We start from the raw sequence: 20,914 nt of genomic DNA, 5'->3' as shown, positions 1-20,914 counted from the left end.
CCCCTCCCCGTTTTTCTCATCGTGCCCCATCCCTTTTCCTTCCCTTATCTCTTCCCTTCCCTTCCCAGTATAAATTGTGTTTTTCTGTGCACTTTTTCTGTAGAACTCAATGTTACATACCTCTATCCTCTTGGTTCTTTCCACTTCTGTCTGAACAGAAGTCTTTCTGCACTGTGCATGGTCCTGTGTTGTCTCATATCTTCCGTGCATGCAACGCCTAGTGAATGTAGTAAATGTGCTTGGTCTTTCAGTAGATTTTCCCAGAGGGGATGCTGAGAGACTATTTCAGGTGGTATTACCGAATTATAGGATTTATCCTGTTCAGTGAAGTGTGACTGTATTCTTCCCTACTCCTCCCTTGTAAGCACCAGAGCAGAAGAGCAGTTGATCAGTATCCCTTTTGCTAGCTGGACCTCTATAGTCCATCTATGTGACTGGTATCATTGTACAGATATGACTTTACCATGACTTGCTATTTCTCTTCTGTGAAATGATCTTTGCTGAGTACTTTTGATGAAAAACTGCTCTGTCCGTGCAGCTGAGTTGCAGTGTTGTATGGCGCTGCATGAAGCTGTAAGAGGTCTGTATTGCTCAGGTAAGCTGGAAACAAACCAAATTACTTACAAACACCACAACATTGCTTCTAAAACTTGAGAACAATCCTTTCTGGTAGAGGGGTAGATTTAGGCCATGGAAATGGCATAAGTTGAACCTACATCCAGGTCCATAAGCAAACTGTTGCATAGTTGTGTCTGGGATGCATTGTCAGTCATTTCAGCATAACAATTCCTATGCCACACTGAACTCCAACATAAAAAGTAACTTTATTCTTTGTTCAGCTCATTCATCTCTGCATGGACACTCTTACTTAGAATTAAAATGCTTCTAATCCAATAAAACTAAATAAAATTAAAGTTCCTTTTAATATTGAATGAGTGTTCCTATACAGAGATATAATGGGGTTTAGCTAATTCGCTTTAACTTCACAACTTTAGTTAATCTGAATTAAGTTTCTTAAGTCCTGCGTGTGAAGAAGTCTTTCTTTAGAAAGCTGTTTTTGTGGAAAGAGGGATGGACTCAGCCCTGTCCCGAGGCATTTGGGTGTGCAGCTAGCTTCTTCCGGGAGAATTTCTGGGTATTAGCAAACTGTCTAGCACATCCTTTTCGTCTTCAAGAACCCCTCTGTGCCGCCTCCTAATGCTGAAGTTTCTGGGCCATTACTCTGAGTACTTGCTGTTTTGACTTGAAGCTGAGGAAAATTTTTCAGCAACTTCCATTATTTAAGAATAGGGAAAGTCAAACTCATGTTTAAACTGACCACAGATATACTCTTTGATTTGAAAGGCCTGGCTACCGGATGTTTATTATCCAGGCCAGATACAGAATGAGAAGCAAAATGAGAAGCATCTCTCTGCAATAGCAAAGTTTATACAGTAAAACCTGACTTGAGATGCAATTAGATGGAAAAGTCAAACCTTCAGCAAAATTATTTTCTTGGGTTGGAATTGGGCTCAGGGATTTGCTTCTATACACGCATGCTTTTCTGCTTGGAAATCATCTTGTGGTCATGTTACACTTTTCTTATGAGAAGACAAACTGTTCAGCTGGGTCATGCAAGGAATGCTGTACCATGTGAACTCTGCCTGCAAATTTCACTCAGTTCTATTTACTGCACTATTTTCCAACTGTTGGGATATTGTGCATAGAATGCTTGTATTGTCTCATGGACTGCTATTTTTGCCAAAAGTTGGCTTCTCCTAGAATTTTTCACTTGGAAATTCAGTAGAGTGATCATGTATGTTATGAATAATAAGGAGGAGATAAAAGAAAAAATATTTTCTTTCAGTCCAAATTTGAGCTGGATTACAGAAGAAGACAAATACAGGGGAGGTAGTTTTCTATGGATCAGTTAATGAATTCGTGTTCCTTCTACCTGGCTTTTCATGCCTGAAATGATGAAGACACTGTGCGTGTGTACTATAAATAAACTTGAAAACCTGATTTACAAACACCTCTGGCAAAGCAAATGCTTAACTGAAACTTGCCTGGTGGAGATTGACTCAGGGATGCAGGAAGGAGGTGGGGAAAGAGCAAGTGGGAGGAAATAAGTGGAAGTGGATCCTGCTGCTAGAGAAAAGCCACTTGTTTGTGATTTTTAGACTGTCCAAGCTCTACACATCTCAGCTTTGGTAAATCCCTGCTGACTTTCTGGATGTTTGTCCTTGGCATGCATATATGTGTGTAAATTGAGAAAACAAGTGTTAACAAAGCTGTATGAACACATTTATTCGACCTACTAGAATAAGATCAGATGTTTTAGAATTATGGTTGATTCTCCAGTTCTATAAATCCAAATATCTCCAGTTGACAGTCTCCAATTAATAAGACAATATAATTTCAACAAGTCCTGTCATCTTAATGAATTTTCGTACATTCAATTCGCAATTTAGATAGTTGCATCTCTGTATGTTAAACAGACAGTACTTTTGATCTGCACAGAACCACAGGGTTCTGGGAAGATGGAGCTCTTTTGGGTTTAAATTTCCCTGGTAGTATCTGTAATCTGCACTGCTGCTGACTCAGAGCAGGCCAGTCTTGATTGCTTGCTTGTTTTTCAAAGATGTGTGAAAACATCGTACATCTCTGAGGAGGGAAAATAGGTTTTCGACACTAGAGCCTGTTTATATCAGCCACTAAAAGGTTAAACACATTGCCCAGTTCTGAGGAAGCCTGTTCTTAGGAAGGCATTGACTAGAATAAAGTTATGCTGCAGACACAAGCTGATGTGCTTGCAGCAAAGATTGCAGGCTTATCAGTAAAGATAAACATGCAAAGGCTTCCAAATCTGTGTGCCCCTGCCACATGTTTGGGGTCCTTTTTCAGAAACTAAAAGAAAATAGATATTCTCCAAGATAGATGCTATTCTGAAGAGGGCAGCCAGAAGGGAAAACAAGAAAACAAAATAAACAGAGACCATGTATTACTACGTGGTTTAGAACAGGTACAGGAGATATATTAGCTTACCTGATTCAGAATAGTACTCGAGACCTTGCAGTACCATGTGGGTTGGCTCTTTCCACCCAATCATCAGCCTTTCGCTGAGTGTCCAAATGCTGGACAATGCTGTGTTTTGTTGTCCTCATTTACTTGCCATGGCTGATTTCTGCCTGTGGCTTTCTTCTGCTGAGCAATCTCCAGACTTTTCTACCCATTTGCTAGCCATTTCCTACAAATACTTTTTTTTTATTATTATTATTTTTATTTTAATCCTGCTGCTGAAAAGAGGGGAATGGAGATAGTTTCCTTAAAAGAATGGAATAAAAATGCACAGTGTTGGCTACAGAATTTCCTGCCACAGAACAGACCTCCTGAGTTGTCTGCAAAGGCAGTCCCAATCATATTATTAGGTATGAATACGGTGTAGCCCTGTATATATTGTGCTTGTCTTTATTTCCCTCTTCTCCCACTTGTATCGTCAGCATTACAAAACAGGAGATGCAGAAATCAAGCAAGTTGCCTTTCAGATCAAATTCAAGAGTCTGAAATTTAAAATGCAGAAATGCTTCCAGATGGGTGAGTATGGGCACTCTGTTTCTGTCCAGGAAAGTCTGCACTACTCTGAAATCTCAGCCTGAGTCCCTCTGTTTTGCCACAGCATCTGATTGACACCTACATGTGTGTGGCCCTTTTATACAGGGGTGGACTTAAGTTTGAAAATCCGGACATTTTTAGACTGTGACAACAGTTGGTATGGTGTTTCCATTTGTATTTTAGTTTGTAAAAATTAGATTATTTAAAAAAAGAGTTTAGCAACTTACTACAAAAAAATCAGAGGTGAACAGATTGTAATCTTTATAATTAAAAAGTTTATCTCAGTAGAGTGATTCTTTGAATTTGAAAAGAGGGATTTGTACAATTTTAAAAATTCTCTTCAGCTTGCAATGTGATAGATGAAGTTAGTTCTGAGAATGTGAAAATGTGGGCTCCATGTGCTAAAGCACATTTGAAAAGAGGTGTGAGTGAAGGGGCCGAGGTTGGTGTGAACGTCAGACTTCCTGCCTTCTGCACTTTCTGTGCCACAGCTGTAGCATGTTTGTAGTGTGGCACTTCTTTTAGAAAGGGACTCTGAATTAACCCAGCCTTTCAGAAGAAGGCTAGCTGCATCCAGAAATTCTGGCCCATTGCAGGATGACAAGAGGAAGAGCTTTGTTACTAGCTTGTGTTTGATCTCAGCTGCTTTTTTTCTGCTCCCAGTAGCATGCTAATGATACCTGTGGGAGGTGAAAAATGACTGAATTCCTGCTAGGGTGTGGACGACTTTGCAGTTTAGTTCTTGTCCTCTTCTCCTCTGGTAAAAATTTTGGGGGCTGTCCCAGATACATAAAAAGGAACTTTTTCACAGAACTGTTTTCTGTCTTACATCTGCTGAGGACTCTGAATCAGAAAGACAGTAAGCAGTTGACTCAATTTGTTTTGTCTCCTTTCCCCCTTTCCCCATGTTTGAAACGATGAGCATTTATGGGAAATGGCTGCCCTGAAAGCGTAGGACAAGTCTGAGCTGCCCATAAGCTATTTGTTTGCTACAGTTCAGATTTGCTTTGTTTATTTTGAAGTTTAAAGCTGAAATACTGAAATACTGAAATACCCTGAATTGCCATTCTGTTTCAAATGCCAAAATTGCCACTTTGTCATTTTTCAGATGTAATTCTCTATGTATTACCCCACTCTTGGTATCAGAGAAACCAGTCTGGGTGGGTAAGCTGCACCCTGGTCAGGAGAACAGGGCAACAGTGAAACAGAAGGGTGCCAAATGTGGAGGCAAACATGCCCCACTTTCTGGTGCTTCCTAGGCAGAAGGTCTGAAAGTCTTTGATAAGGAATGGAAAGAGACTCAAAAGGATGGGTGGGCCCCCAGAGAAGGTGATCTGTGTGCTAAAATATCTTGCTTCAGCTTTGCAAGGAGCAGTGTGCAACTGCTTCAGAGGGAGGGCTAGCTGTGGTTTGTGGTTTAGGGAGTTGACACAAATAGTCTTTGGACCCTTTTTATGGGGCTGCAAAGCGGAGTTCTGCTCAGGGAACTGGAGCCTATCCTCCCTGATTTCTTGCTTAGCAGGTTCAAGGCTGTTTTCAGCACAAGCAATCATGGCTGTCAGAAAAGCTCCCAGCTTAAGAAGTAGGGTTTAGCATCCTGCGTAGTTTATGCTATGCTGAAGTTATATTATGCTCGACATGTCTGTAATTAAACACTTGGGTTTGAGTTTCTGTCTTTAAACAACTGTTGCAAACCAGCAGTGAGTATTGTGGCAGGCATCTACGACAATGTTTCTGTGCCAAAGAACCACAGAGTAGGCTAGGCTTTTTTTTTCTTCTTTCAGTCAGTGAACTGTGTAACTTTTTTTGTGGACAGAAAATACAGAGCAGTGTATTGACCTTCATTGCTGATCAAACTTCAGTTGCACCCAGATATAACTGATAGCAGGTCTTACCTGGATTTACTTTCTCTCAATGCACGTAGCTGGTCACATGGAGAGGAAATGAAATACTTCAGTAATGTATGCAGCAGAAATGCCTGGATTGAATAAGAAAAACAAAGTGTGTCAGAAGGGAAAAAGCACCGCAAATATTTCAAAATCAGTAAGCGAAAATTTCTATAGTTCAAATATTTCCTTCTGCATGAAAGGCTGATGCTCTACCTGATAAAAGTCATCCAGACAGAGAAACAAAAATATCAGCACACCTACTGAGCAGTACTGTGCTCATTCTACCTGACAAAGCATTGGTTATTCTAATCTCCCAGTGTGCTTTCCTTCCAATGGAATGTTTTTCTATAGGGATGACCAAAAGTAATTTCAGTGATATTACAAATAAACCTATTTGCTTAAGACAGCATATGTACATCTTCTAATGATTTGGTTGTGTGCCTCCTTTGTGGGAGGATCCCTGAATTTATACAGAGAGGAACAAGTGCTAATTAACTTAATTCTGGGAACAGGAGGTGGTATGACCTTTTCCAAAGCAATTCTTTCAGGCTAGAGTTTATGGAGATGTATTTACTAGACCTGGTGCCTGAGTTTCCTACAAAAACACTATTTAATCCCTAGAGTGGCTGAGGAAGAAATTAATCTGTCCCTCTGGTTTCGGTTCACAGTTCCTTGCCTAAAGATTGCTGGCACTGTGGCAAGATCTACGATACTTGGTGTCAATATACAGTTCTATTTTCTATCTTATCTTTTAGCAGAACATAGCAAGTAGATCCAAGTGTTTATAGGCTGTTGTTTTGGTGACCACTCAGCTTATGTTGTGAGCATCCAGTCTTTACTGCATCCAAGAGGAAATTCATTTTGGGAGCTTTTTTTTTTTCTTCCCCTTGGATATCAAGATGTTGTCTGCCATGGGCATCTTCCAAATTCCTCCCCTTTTTGACAAGTAAATGTTAAGTATCCTTAACCCCATCCTGCTATCTGGTTGCTGCACTCCCTCTGAGCGGTTCAGGAACAAAATTACAACCAGCCCCAGGGTACTGTTGCTGTTCAATTTTTGTTCTCGTTACCAGTACTGAGAAATGTGTTCCAGTGGCCCCAGGGTAGACAAATCCAGAGGTAGCCACAGCATAGCTTTAGCAGCAACTGTGAAAAGCAGAAGCTGTGGAGACCTAGCTGGGATCAGCTGCGCTCGGGACCATTGGTGTTCGCCTGCTGAGAAACTGAGCTGCATGCAGGCCTCACAGAGCAGGCAGGACCCTCTGGCTGGCCACATCTCCAGCTGGCAAAGCTTCCAGGAAGCCCTGGCTGCTGCACAGTGGGCAGAAAGTGTCTGTGAAGTCTCACTAGGCTGAGAGAGGTGAGAAGTCAGCCAATGAGACTAAATTATCCTCAGGATCCTTAGCTCCTGCTCCCTGTTGTCTTCTAATGTTTCAAAAACAAACAAACAAGCAAACAAACAAACAAACTCAAAAATGAACAAAGCAACTGTTCCCCCTTCCCCACCACTGTCCCCAGGAACAAGCCCCTTTTACTGAACCCTTAAGAGAAACAAACATGAGCACCTCTTTGGAAAACAGTGCAGAGGCCCACGGCCATCCGGCATTTCTGAGGAGGCCGTGCTTCCTTCTGCTCCTGCGGGGCCTGGTCACGCCTCCGCAGCCAATGGGACTCACGCCATGGGGCTGCGCCAGATCACCCAGCACTGCGTCCTCCCCGAGCCCATCCAGAGCCGTGCTTTGTGCTCGGTGTGCTTGGGAGATGCTTAGGAAAACAGAAGCAGCACCCTTACCATGCAGGTTCTGCTGAAGTGTTGCCAGATTATCCCCATCTCATTAACATCACGAAGGAAACAGCTGCCACATCCCCATACCACTTCTTGCCAAGGCACTGCCATTAGGGCAGGAAATCGTTTTGTAATGAAGCTAGGTAAGGGGGATTTATTTAGATCAGAATTGAGTGAAAATCTCCATTTCCCAGTTGGTTTGACCCCTATTTACAAAGATCTATTGGTATATGTACATACAAGAAAGATCTACATGACTGAAAATGTGCCCTGCTAATATTAAAAGGTACATTGTGGAACTTTGCCCAAGGATAAAATGTAATTTTAATTGAAAGCTGCTGTAACTTGATAGGGAATATCCACAACAGTCTTGAGAATCTACTTTAACAAATAGTTAAACACAGAGGCAACTCCCACCACCCTGTCTCTCAGAGCTACATGCCCTCTTTGATCCATCCATGATGCTTATGATTCCTCAGGGACACACACACTGCCAATAGGCAGTGCTCATTAATATTTATATGATGCCTTCCATCTGAAGATGTGCGCTTTGCGATTATTAATTAAAACTATTTCACAAATCCCTGAGATTTAACTCAATTTTTCACAAAACTGAGACCCAGTGAGTTTGTATGTCCTTTCATGAGGATAGAGCGAATGAGGAAAGACGAAACTTGCAAGCATGGACTCCTATTATGCTGTATTTATTTGTATTTCCTGGGGCAGTAAGATGCACATGTATCTGTAGTACCTTGGCAATACAAAAAGAGTGAGGGAAGGGAACTTACTCTTTCTTTTTGGTTCTTCACACTGTATTTGGTCGCTTTATAAAAGCTTTTTTAAACACACAGCCTGGGAATGACTTGCCGGCCATGCAGACAAGGGAATGCGTTAGACCCTTTGCTGGCATGCTGTGTTTTAGTTCCAGTGTAAGGACAGACAGAAGAGATGGGGGGGGGGGTTATAATCCAAGCCTGACATGGGCGCTCTCTTCCTGGTGCATATGGAAGGAAAGAGCTTGGCTGAGCGTGACTTTGATAATGGAGGGAGGGCTTGACACGCGATTAAACCAGTTCACTGTAAACACCTAAGTTGCACAAGTGGCTCAAACTTTGATCTTTTATGCTGAGGAAAAGAAATCTGAGACTGCGAAACCTGCCCTCAGTTACAAACAAGGAGGTGGACATTACTCAAACCCAACTTGGGAAATGTAAATACAGATAAATGTGATCAAAATGGAAAAAGCATTTCTCCTTTCCTCATCCCTTGCTGCCTGGTGTAGTCTGCATGCACCATGGGCTCCTACTCTGACTTGTCTAGCTCTGTTTGTGAAAGCAGGCTCCAGTCCCACACCTGAAACGCCCAAATCCAAATGCTCCCAAATACTGTCTGGGATAAGGTTTAAGCCACAGGTGCAATTAAGCTTTTAAGTGGTAAGCCTATTTGGTTAGGGGCACACCTAGAGCCTAAAACAAGCCAAGAGGAAAACGATCAGTCTTTCAAATTGACAGGCGGTTCCCAAAATACTGCTTGAAGGGTTAAGAAGAAGCTACAGCATTCGTAATTCTCCTGGTATTTATTGTAGCATGTCTCTGAACAAGTTCTCTGTGGATGCATCTGGCTCCCCTAATGAAGTGGGACTTGTTTTCAATTATGAATCTGGCAATGGATTGTCAAAATGATAGTGTTGCTAAGGCCCTGGGCACACTTTTCTTTGCCCTCTTTTCTTTCCCCCACCCCTCCTTCCCAAATCTACCTGAGCAAACACTGAGCAAAAGAAGTTTCACAAGAGTGTATGCTGTTAGTCTGGAGTCTCTTTTCCTATTGGCATTTAGAGCTTTGATTAGATTTTTAGAGGAAAAGTATCATAGCGTGTTGTTCAGTACAATATAGATTGAATATTTTACAATGGAAATGTTGATGGACATTCAACAATCATATGGAAAATAATAGGATATTCCTTGGCATCCTGATTTCTTTGCACCGTGTCATATGTCATACAGTTGCAGTTACAATCACTGGGACAACGTCAGAGACCTTTGCTTTGCATAGTCTTGAGTTCTCAGGCAACGATTTGAGAGTGGAACATTAAGATGTGTTAGTGAACATGTCCTAATTAGCATCTACCTTGGCTACCACATGCTTAAAGGCTGTGAGCCTTGCTTACGCTGTACCTTTCAAACACGTTCAACAATATAGCATTTTATCCTAGTCTAGACTAAGTCTTAAGGGTTACGTTGTCTAGTCAACCAATCACTCCTTTTAATAGGAAAACTGCTTTGCTTCAGGATTGTTTCTGTGCCTGCTTTTTCCTCTTTGCTTTCTCTTTTCTCCTCCTTCCCTCTGCATACCTTCCCCGCAGCAACTCCTGTTCCATCTGCTGTAATGTAAGCATTAACTATTTAATTGCTGATTAGGAAAATGTCATCACATGGGCTTTGGAATGACACCGGAGTGGGAAGAGTGGAGTGGGGGTCAGAGGAAGGAGATGTGTAAGTTCTCAGCTCTATATCAAGTCAGCTTGGCAGGGCACTAGTAATTTTTGATGCATGGAGCTGTTTAACATCTCTTCCATCTAATGGGTAGATCTGTTGAATGAGATTTAGATGTAAACAAGTCCTTGTCATCGTTATCTGCTGAACTTGCTATTTGACCTTGAGTGAGATGGGCTTGGCCTTTCTTCCCTTCAGTGGGTAGAGGACAAGTACTGCGACTAACTTCTTAGATTCTTGAATGTAGAAAACATACCTGCAAATGACTAGTGCTTTTCCTGTATGATAAAATACTACATTTAAAAAATTTTGTTCCCCATGTTTTTGTACCAAGTTGCAGAGAGAGAGAGATGATCTGCAATTCTCAAAACAGCAAAAGCCCTTTTAGTTCTATGTCCCCAAGCAATCATATGTGGGCTTTTTCCCAGCTGACTTGTTTCACTGTGTGATGCATATTCAGCTGGTGTCCCCCTTCTTTCCCCCTAACATCAGCTATTCTAAGCATTCTCATGTTATCAGCATTTCAGCCCTTCTTTGCACTTGCAGTACCTAGTTGCCACAGCAGCTGTGCTCCATAGCACAGTACTTAGAAAATTTGGCAGAGTCCTGGGGAGACTGCGGGTAATAAAGGGAGAGAAGGTCTGCAGGTGGACTCTGCTGCCCACACAGTTGATCTCTGCTCTGGCTAGATGTAACAGCCTGCTTCTCATTTGGTCCTGCAGAACCAAGTGGTAAACCAAATGAGTTGATGTGGAGATGGGAATTGGACCTATTCCTTTCTGTCATGAAAAAGAAAGAATTAAAATATTTTGGTAATTAGAGAACTAATGAAATTACCATTGTAAATGACAAGAAAGTGGTATTCTTAGCAATTAACAAAGAAAGCATTTTAGTCAGACTGAAACTGTCTTCTTGTTTGTATGGGGATTTTATTGCTTGCAGATGTTTAATTTCCGTAAGCAATTATTATTCTGGAAAGCTGAAAAATTATTTATATGTATGGAAAAAACCCTTGTATTTCACTTCAGTCAGGGAGTAAGCACTCGCACAATGCAACCTCAAAGTCCCCACAAAGACCACAACTGGCATTTCTGATACTTTCAAAGAGAGGATGAGTCTACATGTCGGAGAGCACAAAGGAGAGGGTAAGCATATGTACTGGCAAGAAAATAAAGGACAACATACCTTTGTCAAAAGAGACAAAACGTGCCAATAAACTTATCATGCTGTCTGCCTTCATAATAAACAATCCCCACCTCCTTTCCCTCATTGCCACCCCAAAGAAGTCCAATTCCATTTAAAAGACACCCTTAGAGATCATGTGCCAACAGGCCAAAGCTGCTAGCCATTCTGCAAAGGCAGCTCAAACTACTGAAATAAAGCAATCTAAATTGAAATTCCCAAAGCAGCTGCCACCCTGACGTCCTGGGTCAGACTCTGATTTCAGTTTTGCTTCTGCCAGGTAATATCACTGCTGCAGTGTAACTGAAATCAGGGTCTACTAATCTTGACTTTGGGTTGCCCATTGGTAATCCATGTGTTTTCCGTTACTTTTGTTGGAGCACACCCACCCACTCCCTTTAGACTGCAGTTATTTATTTGGCCTATTTTTTGTCTGCTGGTCATTTGAAACTGTACCTCTTGCCTATCAGCAACAGTTGTTTTGCTAAATGAGTACCTAAAATGAGAGTTCCTTTTGCAAATGTGTATTTTAGACACTGTCACCAGAAATTCAGTGGTTCCCTTCTCTCCCTGCCCCTCCCATCCCCTTCAGCTGTTTCAATTTCAGGGCACATGGCTTAAATGAGCGTATGCATGGAGTTTGCAAATGGCTTGGATGACAGGGGAAATTGGATCACACAATGAAAGTTCAGAACCCAGCCACCAATTCGTACAACAGGACTTTGCAGTTTCCTTGTGTTCATTGTTGTCTAGGCATAACATCTAGTGAAAAGCATTTCTCACGTGCCCTCCCTTAAAAATGGTAATGCAACTGAAGCGAGCAGGTGGAGGAATGTCACCACTCGGCTGGTTGTCAGCCTTTGCTTTCTGTGGTACCCCCAAGGGCTGTGGGTATCGGGGTGGGGAAGGGCCTGCACACCTTGTTGTGCCTTCTTGCTTACGTTGGAGAATCTCCAGCTTATCCTGCCAGTGCAGTGACTGCATGTGGAGGAGGGGGAGAGGTTGTGTTGCAACCTCTGAGAAAATTAGTTGTCTCTATTTTATCTTTTGCAGCTGCAGCACTTTTTTTTTCCCCTCATCACCCCCTTCTCCACCCCCTGTGCAAGTGGTATGGTATGTCTGAACCATATCCTTCAAAACCAGTTTTCTAAGCAGATTAGATGGGTAGCAGAGACAGCTATGCAATCAGGCAAAAATGTGCACTCAAGCCTTCATTTTGTGCAGTGGCTGGAGCAGTGTCTACCACCTGGATTTTTTTCTTCATTCTCTCCCTCTCCTGTTATTGCACAGTGCTGTGGTATGTTGCTGTTGTAGCACAAAATAAAATGCTCATTCTGGTTCTTAATATATCAAAAATAGAGAGGGGAATGAAATGGTTCATGAAATCAAAGCATACTCCTTGGCTTCACCATGCAAAGTGATATTTTCTCCCACTACCCGTGCTGAGGGGTAATCTGGGGATTATCTCAGGCCTTCCAACACCAGGCCTCCTCTGGCTGGTCTGGAAAACCAGTGGCTAAGTTTACTGCTGTCTGACTTCAGTATGCTCTTGTGGACTGCAACCGTGAGTGAATTTGGTCTCTTGCTACCTCGTATCTCTCAGTGCTCCCTACTAGTCTTGTTGCATGCTAGGAATCTGACAATAATGGTCTTCACCTGCTTTGAGATATCATGAAAACTCTTAAGCATTGGTGTTAGTTTCACGGCTGGTCTCTTGTAGGACAACAAGCTGAATTTAGGGCTAAGCTCTTCACACAAGTTTGGAAATCTCACAGCTCCTTCAGTGTGGGTGGAAAATGGGGATAGGTTAGTGTGCTCAGTGGCAGATCTTAGGAAAAGAGAGTTGAGTAATCTTTGGCTTTCTTCCAGGAGAGGAAACAAAGCAAAGTGTCCCAGAAGCCATTTGTTGCTTCTTTGGACAAAAAAGACCCTGAGCAAAATGATCCAGAAATGTTTTTCACCTGTGTCCGGAGAAACATGGTGCTTAAGAGGAAGGAGAGAACTCCACTGATTAAACTAGAAAAGAGAGAGTTGGGATTGAGGTTTGGGAGGAGAAGAGAGAAAAGAAACCCTTTATTTCCCACATAAGTCACAAGAAGGAAAGAAGAGAAACACACGCTAACGTGTGTGGTACAAAAGAATACCAGAAGCCCAGACAAATGAGATTATGCTTGAAGTCTTGATAGAAAATGAGCTTTAACGTGTTGTCATAATGCATTTGTTTATCTTCTGCTGATTTCCCAAAAGAATTACTTTGAGAAGCTGTGAAAATTACAAGATTCGATCTTACTGGCATAAAAGGGGGAGAAGAAGTGAGTGGAAAGCTGATTGGATGTATCAACCACAGAAGTGATGAGATATGATCACAAAGAGCTTTTAAAACACAAGTAAAGCACGACAGACACTTCTCACGCTGGAGTCCAGCTTCTTTGGTTGCACAGCTATCCCTGTTACGGGGCAACTTTGAGCGAGTTCCCACCACAGCCACGCACCATCTGTTTGAATCTTTCAGAGAAAAGGTTTGTCTCCCTGTTCCCCTTCTATTAGGAGTGACAGATTAATGTCTTTGAGGGCAGATCACTGTTGGGCTAAATCTTTATTTGGTTATGATTCCACTTAACTATAAAACAGTCAGAAGGTTCTGTGTTTTAAAAAGAGGTTTCTTGCAATTTCCAATGCTGAAACTACCAGCAAAGTGCTTCTCTTTTCTCAAAAAGTAAATCAAAGCCACAGATGCACACGCACTCAGCCTTCTCACAGATACACCAACCTAGAGTAAAAATACATTACAAGACAATCGCTATAGATTCTGCAGCAAAACTGCTAAATTAACTTTCTGTGAATGCACACTTCACCTCACAGTGAATCCTTTCCCTTTGTTTGGTGTACGAGTGGGAGGCACTCCGAACATCTGGGGCAGAATTCAAAGCCTTCAGCTCCATCAGCACTTGTTTCTGCCTAACTGGTGTAAGAACCATGCCCACTCCTCAGCTAGAAGCAGCAAGATTCAGACATCTGTTGCAAAACCTCTACTTCAATCCCTGTTTGAACTAGACGTTACACTTGGTTGATGAACTCCACCCTGCAGTCCTTGGGTCACTGCAGGAGCTGTGTATGAGGCAGAGGGGTGCAGATATTGCTGTAGTTTGATTTGAGTTTTCCTTTGGGGTGGCTTTTTCAGGGGAAAAAAAAATACAGTTTCTTTGAAATAGCAGGTGGTTTTTTTTCACAGAAAAATCTAATTCTAGACTTCTATTCATCAGTGGAATTAATAAACATGCTGCTTAACAGAAATATTACACTACTAGGTCTTCGCTAACTGAATGGGAATACCTCTTTATTCTGCTTTTCTTCAGCTGGTCTAAAAGGTTTCACTCAGAATCTGCAAAAACTTGTGCTCTATTCGTAGCAGTGCACAGCTGCTCAGAGAGCAGTGGTCTGACAGACCTGTCCTCTTCTGGACTCCAAGCTTTCGCCTTCCCACATGCCACTACGGCTGTCTCTGGAACCATGGGGCACCTCTGTGCTACGGCAATTGCCTTCCAGGGAGACTGAGCCAGAGGTGCAAGCAGGGTTATCAGGCTGTCAAACTGCAATGCCAGTGAGGCTGTGCACAGTGGTGGGAATAAATACAGTTCAAGCGTACTGACTCAGAACAAAACTTCTCGGGTCAGGCCACCAAACCAAAATGAGCCAACACTGGTTTCAGTAAAGTTAAAATATTCCATTTCAAATGGAGACAAAATGCACTAAAGTTCATGAGTTCATGAATAGGTTTCTCTTTCTTTCTTTTTTTTAACTTGTGAAGTTTAATCTACAATGAGTCTCTAATTTCAGTTTTTCTCTCTGATTTGGGATGAGAGCAAATGCTGAAATACTGGAATGAATTTCTTCCTGTCCAGGGAGAAGGCAGCTGATGCATATGAGCAACTATTTTCAGGGTTAGTACAGCTGACTCTGAAGATTTGCACATTGGAGCAGGGAAGGTGATGGTGAGCAGATAGATGATGGGGAGGGGGAGTGGGCAGACAGCAGGAGATGGGAACGAGAAGCTGCAACATGGGCTATAACAGAAGAAAAAGGAGAGAGCAAGAGTTTCTGCTTAGCTGCCTGGGCTGTAGGAACTGCTGCATTCTTCTGGTGTTTCACTATTGGCCAGTGCCTAGCACAGCACCTTCAGTTCTGCTGAGCGACCAGCAGAAATGCAGCCGCTGCTATACTGAGAGCTCCCTGCAGTGAGGGCTAGAGGCAGAGACCCGAGCTCAGCCTGGCAACCATCCTGCAGTGCCATGCAGTTTCAATTCTGCTTTACGAAGCAGCCAAGCCCTTCCACACTGGTAGAGCTGCGGGGAAGCGGTGCCGGATGGCGAGCGCTGCTTGGGGCACCACAGCCCTTGCAAGCTAGATAGTCTCTCTGCAACTAAATCCTTTTGCAAATGGAACAGACTGGGAAGAAACACCGGTTCCTATTCCTAACACACTGCAGTGTTTATTATGCTGATGGTTTTATTATTTGACAAGGTTCTTAACTTTTTTTTTAAGTATGCCAAATTGATATCTCTGTCCATCAGCAATGCCTTCCTGGAATGAGTAGCTAATTATAGAGCAGGACTTGTGAAAAGACGAACCCATGTTATGCACAGAACAGGTTTCTCCAGTATTTACTGCCTACATTACTGGTCAAGCTTCCCTGTAAGTAACAGTCAAATAATCAGCCTGGGTCCTTTTGTGAATGGTTTGAGCCTGTGTGGTCCTTCTTTGTTTGAACAGCCCATGGCTCCTGAAAGCTCCTGCATCCACTGTTCTGAGCAGCAGAGCCCGGTGGTACCAGCTGCTTCTGACTAAAACAAACATTTGCACGTGACATTAAAAAAAAAACCAACCCAATTTCAAATATGTATTTGGTTTTCCTTATTCCCTCATTTTTCAGCCCTTCTTATATCGTTGGAAATATTTAGAAAATGAACATATTCAGCTTTTATTAACAAGCATCTTTTTAAAAAAGTAAAGCCTGAAGAGCAAAGAGAAATCTTTCCTTCAGAAATAAAGAAGCAGCCAATGTTTGGAAATACTTTAACAATAGACCATATGGGAGTCCCAAACTATTAAGCTTCATTATTCAGAAGGCAGAAAACGTGGTTTGATATTCAACTGATATACAGCACAAATGAGAGCCACAAACTCGGCTCCCTTGAGCTGGGATTCAGATGTTCTCCTGAATATAATAACTAACACTTTGGCCTAGTTCCATAGAATGCATCCAGCCTGCTGGTCACAAGCCAAGAAACTGTAGGCTTTTTTTTTTCTTTTCTTCCCCTCTCTTCTCCAAAGTACTTTCCTGCCAGCATGAGCTTTTGACCTGAATATAAATCTCCTGATATTAGATGCATATAGAAAATGGGGAGGGTGCTAGTAGTGCACAGCAGTGGAGCTGTGTGTGTGTGTGTATGTGCATTTGGTTTTCGTCAGCTTTAACAATAAAAATGTTTTCTCTCTGTGATGTGCTGCTGGGGGATTACGCTGGTCACAGGTGGGAACTTTTTTGTTCCTGTTTCACTGTTTGTTTCTTATAGCTTCAGGAGCAGGTGAACATCTTACGGACTTACTGTGAAATGTTGCCAGAGACCATAAGAGTGAAGAGTTTGTTGGACAGAGAGACTGGAAGTGGTTTCAGTTGTTTCATTGTTTTTCCTGATCTGTCTTGTGTATATTTATAATTGTCCTTTTCCCTTCCTTTCTCTTCTTTCCTTACTTTTTCACCTATGGAAAAAAAGAACTCATAAAAGTTCCTTATAAAACATTACATACGTGGACTAAGATTGCATGTATGCAAGGGCAGAGAGAAAGTTACCCAGATATCATGACCAAGTATTGCAGGCTGGATCACCTGTTAGGTTTTGACAAAGGATCCCTGATTCCCAGTGCATAGGATGGAGCAGCTTTGTCAGTGTGAACATGGGAGGTGAGAGATGAACAGGGAATTACAGAGGTACAAGAAATGGTCTGGGTGATATGGCAGATGAACAAGATTTTTCTTGGATTTTTGTGCTAAAGGTATACCATGTATAATGTATACCCACGTATACCTTTAAGTAACATTATGCCCAGTCTTGTGTCAGTCATCCTTTCTAGGTTGAGTCTTATCTTCTCCAGCATCTCAGAATCTGAAATCAAGCAAGGAGCCTTCTCCACGGATCTGTGATTTCCCCTGAGTAAGCTGGAAGCTTCCAGCATTAAGCTACCTGGCACTCTTCTCTGTAAATGTGATGAACCCAAGGAAAACACTTTATGTTTAAGTCCAGGAACGCCTGTAATGCAGAACACTAGAGAGTACATAAATTATGCAGTCTGCTTGTGAAGTTTGGTTTTGACTTCTGTCTTTCCTCCATTTCTCTTTCCAGTTGTTCGTGACAACTGAAATTTTCCATGTTTTTGTCTCAAGCTATGTACAGGTTTTTTTCCTTTGGGGAAAACTGCAGCAAAATCAATGTAGTACAATTTTCAACCTTCTTTGACTTGCACTTACATCTGTTTGGTGTGGGGGAGTGGAATTTTATCATAAAACGGTTTGATTTATTTAATGTATTCAATAAGCATCCAGGATGTGCCAGGTACTTTCTCAGCCCTTTTGGATGAGAAATCTTGCAAGCTAAGAACTTAATAAACAAAGAAGCTACGGATCTCAAATCTTCGCTGGTGTTAAAGTCTCCACATATTTAAGGAATAATTGAACAAAGCAGATCCAGAGACTTGTAAGGTACAAAATGTCACATGCAAGAACTGATGAGATCTAACATTATAAGAACAACTATCACCTGCCTGAGTTACAACAAATAGTTGAGTCTCCATACAGCAACTCTACTTCTGTTGCAACTGCTAGTCTATTTTCATTGATGAATCCATCACTATGATTGCATGATGATGTACTAACTAAGGCCACATCTAAACAGGGTCATTGATTCAAACCAAGGTAAGTTGTAAGTCTGAATGGACAAGATGTTCCCAATTAACTTCATCATCCTAATCTGAGAGGTGATTGAGAATGATTAATAAGGAATAGCTGTTCTGGAATGATCCTTTTTTAAGACAAACCCTTACTCTTTCTATGATTGCATTCTAGGAAGCTATTCTGTACTGAATCAGCATGGGATAGAGTGCCTAGAAGATGTTCAGACCAAGCACAGCTAGCGGTGAGTGGGGCAATATACACTGGGATGCCCTGTTGCAAAAATGAGTGAGCAAGAGAGTAGCAAAACTGATTTTGAACAGTTTTGACAGCAAAACTGTGCATCTCTCCAGAAGGCAACAGAAAGTATTCTATTAAAAGCATTGTACAAAGGCCTCTCCCTTAGCAGGGTGAAGTATTTGCTACCTGTCAGTCTGAGCACTAACCCCATGTCATGGACAGAAAGCGTATTTCAGTATATAACAACTTCAGTTTATCACAACTGGATTAAATACTGGGGTGTGGGAAGGACCTGTACGCCTTTTTTCATTGTGGATACTTACAGTATTATGTGGAGAGCAATCAGTCTACCAAACCAATTTCATTATTCAATTGTGGGGAAAAAATGTCCAATTTGTCAGAGGAAAACTTATTTTTTTAAGGTGGACAGAAAATTATTTTAGTTCAAAAAAACCAACAACAACAACAACAACACAACTGTCTTTTTTGAGGATTACTTATACTAATAAAACAATAAATAATATTAAAAAAAAAAAGTAAAACCCAATAATTTTTAAAGCCAAAGGAAATTTTCCTTTACCATAACATTTCGTGCTTGACCCTGCCAAAAAGGATGGGCTGGAGCAGAGGTGGTACTTCTGTAATTCAGTGCATTGTAGTTGTGATATAGTTGCTGTTAATTCATAGCTCTCCTGACTTTTGGAATTTGTCCTTTCTCTTCAAAGGGCAGGTGGTGGGATGGAATGGAGAACCTTTGGATGTTAATCCACCCTGGCTTTCTTAAGCCTCCTACTTAAATCATTATCTTAATGAATCACCATTGCTGCTATCTTCAATGCTACTCAGGAATATGCATATTTTAAACAGCCTTGGGGAAGGACCTTTTTGCCTGCAAAGTGCTCTGCTACTTGCATGTAGATGTTGCCAGGATAGGTACCTTGGATACTACTTTCTGCCAAACCCTGTGGATAGATCATGGGGCCTAGTGTATTACCATGTGTGCCTGCCAGGCAGCAACCAGGGCTTGCCTCAGAGAGAGAGATATAACTTTGCTTTCTATTATCTTTCTCATGGTGTGTTAAAATGCCTCCCAGAAATTCTAAAATAGGGTTAAAAAAAAACTTCTCTGATGTTTCTCCCAGCATTTGCTAATTTGGCAGCATCTGAGCAGCTACTAAGAAGCACAGAGAAATTGCATCTGAGCACTGTGACTGACAGTGCTGTTGTGAACAAGTGATGAACACAACATTACACAAGATTTTGATCTGCAAGCGTATCTGTCATTAATTTTAAGGGCTTTAGGATCCATGGTAGAAGAGAAGGGAGATAAGCCAAGCAATTATATGGAGCAGCTATATTTGGGGAAGCATGCCTCGTGGGATTAGCAGAGACTCATGAAGTTGTGCAGTGAATTGTGCATCACCGTGCCAAGTCTGACTGATTTTTGCAGGGCACTCATTAGAAAGGGGATGCCCAGGAAACTTCTAATGGCTTGGATATTTGCTGGGATGAGCTTAAGAACATTTCCTCAGTTGGGAAGTAGATTTTAATGCATCAGTTTTTCTCCCTGCCTGCTAGAGGGAATTATGTACTACTGTTTTTCTGGTTTGAGGGGCTTCTTGAGCGCACAAATGGAGAAAGGAGCTGTGAGCTTCAAGGATTTGCAAACTGGCATGCTTTTGGGAAGACTTCCAGGAGTGAGGAAGTGGAGATAGCAGGGCTTTGAAAAAAGCCCTGAGTTTTGTTTCTTCCAAGTAATATGGGAGAAAAGTCTCCTTGTGGGGAACTTGGAAATGATCTCACGGAGGAACAGGAGATGGAAGAGAAGGGACCAGAGTTACCTCCCAACATGCAAGAGGGTGTTTGCCTTCTGCTGCTGCTTGTGCAGCCCTAAGCCTAGGGTAGCCATAGTACTGAGCAACTGCAGACCAGGAAGTGGGGGAGCATGGGGGTGGAGCGTCCTTTGTTGATTTTTTTGGTAGATATTTGACAGTATAGGAGGAGCTTTACTTTGCTGGTTAAGTGGACATTGATTAAATAACCTGCTAAGTGGCATCAAAGATGAACTTAAACTAGAAAAAAAACAGTAACAGCCTTATCACCTTTTTTGTTACTATTTATTTTTTAGCAAGGTAAGGAAGGCAAGGTTTGTTGGAAGGTCTTACACAAGAAGGTCAACTAATAGAGTGACAAAATCAGGTAGGGACCTGAGTGAAAAAAATACATTCAATTTGCACATAAATAGCAAAGAATTAAGTAAGTGCAAGATGAAGAGACCCGATAACGGGCAAAACTAGGGAATGTTTTAGGAGGACATGTTCTTCCACAGGCTACGGAGCTGAATACAGTAAAGCGCTGGTTGAGTCAGTTGGTGCTGGCCAGCGGTGACAGAAGGAGCTCAGTCAGAACTGGCTCTGTGCTGTGCTGTTCTCTCCCAAGAGAGGGTCCCCCAGTGAGCACCCCATGTGCAGGCTTTGGTCTGCAAATCAAACCAGAGGTAGTGACAAGTGGAGAGCATGTGGTGGCTGGGGGCGATTCTAGAAAATTCACGTCTGGATAAAAGCGTAATTCTTTAAATTAGACAAAGAAAGCTTCATGTGAGCTGAGGGAAGTGAGGAAGGATCTTGGTGTGCATCCTTAGACAGATCATGGCAAACTGTTTCTTCCACGACAGTTCCGGAATGCCATTCTCCTCTTCATGACCGTACATTATTTTCCAAGTTCCTTCTTCCTACTTGAGGCCCCGCATATTTAAAAAATAAAAGGATACCCACACATACAAAAAAAA

General features: G+C 42.0%; 1 protein-coding gene and 1 long non-coding RNA gene across 4 annotated transcripts in view; one reads left to right on the top strand and one right to left on the bottom strand.

Moving 5' to 3' along the window:
• LOC116217262 overlaps positions 1 to 18,045 on the bottom strand; it is a 20,415-nt gene extending 2,370 nt beyond the window's left edge. The window contains exons 1-2 of the long non-coding RNA XR_004161546.1: positions 16,547 to 18,045; positions 5,487 to 5,569 (exon numbers count right to left, since the gene is read on the bottom strand). This is a non-coding gene — a long non-coding RNA (uncharacterized LOC116217262). The remainder of the gene's footprint in view (positions 1 to 5,486; positions 5,570 to 16,546) is intronic.
• HIC2 (HIC ZBTB transcriptional repressor 2) overlaps positions 1 to 20,914 on the top strand; it is a 69,075-nt gene that overhangs the window by 20,249 nt on the left and 27,912 nt on the right. The window contains exon 2 of one of the 3 annotated variants that reach the window (XM_010719955.3): positions 18,061 to 18,130. The exons of the other annotated variants lie outside the window; for them this stretch is intronic. The gene's annotated coding sequence lies outside the window, so the exon portion shown is untranslated. The remainder of the gene's footprint in view (positions 1 to 18,060; positions 18,131 to 20,914) is intronic. 3 annotated transcript variants of the gene reach the window in all.

This window comes from Meleagris gallopavo, chromosome 17 (genome assembly GCF_000146605.3).
Source record: "Meleagris gallopavo isolate NT-WF06-2002-E0010 breed Aviagen turkey brand Nicholas breeding stock chromosome 17, Turkey_5.1, whole genome shotgun sequence".
In the NCBI taxonomy this organism is placed as follows: Eukaryota; Metazoa; Chordata; class Aves; order Galliformes; family Phasianidae; genus Meleagris; species Meleagris gallopavo.
Note: the sequence above shows the minus strand (reverse complement) of the source record. Positions and strands in the feature narration are given on the sequence as shown.